Here is a 1,320-nt window from a genome sequence, read left to right as displayed (position 1 = left end):
GAATGTAGTTATTTCTTCACACTAGTAAATCAAAAACTAAGACCCAGATTTTATATATATAAATACATGTGTAAATACATGTATAAAGCAATGCAAACAATTATTGAGAAGAGTGTCAAGTTAGTCTCTCTTCATAAAAAGCAATTACAGTTTGAGGACACTTTGTATTTGCCTCTTTTGTCAGCACCAAGTCTGCCTCCTCTGAATCTTTCCATTTCATGAGAAACATCAATTCTCCACTGCTGTCTGTGGCAACATTATTCTTTCAGGATCAAGGCCTCTGGCAAAGCCTCTTGGTTTGTCAGCAGCATCTCTTTTCATCTTTGATTTGCTATCATCAGACTCACTGTCAGATAAAGATTTTCTTTTTGTACCATGTTTTTCTTTACTAGCTTTTTGAGAATTAAGAAATGCTTCAATTAACTCTGGACAATCTAGATTTTCTTCAGGTTCCCAGGTATTGTCAGCATCTGTAAATCCCTTCCACTTGAGGAAATTCTCCACCTCCCCATTCACTACAAGCTGGTCCAGTACTTTTTCCACCACAAATTCTTCAGGCTCTGCCTCTTTGACTTTTTACTCTTCCCATTCTGTTTCCTTCCCATATTTTTGCAATGTAGTTTTATTGGAGGCTATTTTTTGTTGCAGACTTGAAGAGCTCAGAGGTTTCTGAGCTGCTATAAGTCGCAAGTCTGCATCATCTCCTGCTCTGCTAGCTTTTAGCTCGAGCTGCTTTATTACTATTATCTCCATTCCCATTTTATGATGAGGAAACAGAGGCACCAAGAGGCCAGGTGACTCTCTGGGAGGGATACAGAGAACAGTGAGCAGGGGGCCAGGCTGTGGGCCCCAGCAGTCTGGTTCCCGTGGCCACACTCTTAACCTCTGTACGAGGCTATCCCTCAATTTCAACAATAACTGTTTGCTATGCTTCAATACAAATGAAGTTTAAAATTGTTATCTTTACCTAGAAAGGCACAATTGTATTGTATTATATGATTCTGACAATTTAGGAATTTCTCCTTTTTAAATATTCTGTAATAAATGGATTTCACCCAACTTTTCACTTTCCAGACTGCCAAGTGTCCTCCATCCCACTTAATATAATTTCATATCTTGGATGACTTAGTCCTTTTTTCAGAAGATTCCTTAACAGTATACCCCTCTCCATATTCTATTCCAGCTGCATTTGACTTAAAATACTCTAATAGACTCTGAACACGATCTGGGCTCACCCTACACACACACACACACACACACACAACAACACCACCACTATTCATTTCACATATATTTATTGAGTAACTATGATGCACCAGA

General features: G+C 38.7%; 1 pseudogene; it reads right to left on the bottom strand.

The window, feature by feature from the left end:
- Window positions 1-100: 100 nt before the first annotated feature.
- LOC103607891 lies at window positions 101-605 on the bottom strand (annotated as a pseudogene).
- Between the last annotated feature and the right edge of the window lie 715 nt (window positions 606-1,320).

This window comes from Galeopterus variegatus, unplaced genomic scaffold (assembly GCF_000696425.1).
Source record: "Galeopterus variegatus unplaced genomic scaffold, G_variegatus-3.0.2 Scaffold7809, whole genome shotgun sequence".
Taxonomy (NCBI): Eukaryota; Metazoa; Chordata; class Mammalia; order Dermoptera; family Cynocephalidae; genus Galeopterus; species Galeopterus variegatus.
This window is presented reverse-complemented; position numbering and strand designations above follow the sequence as displayed.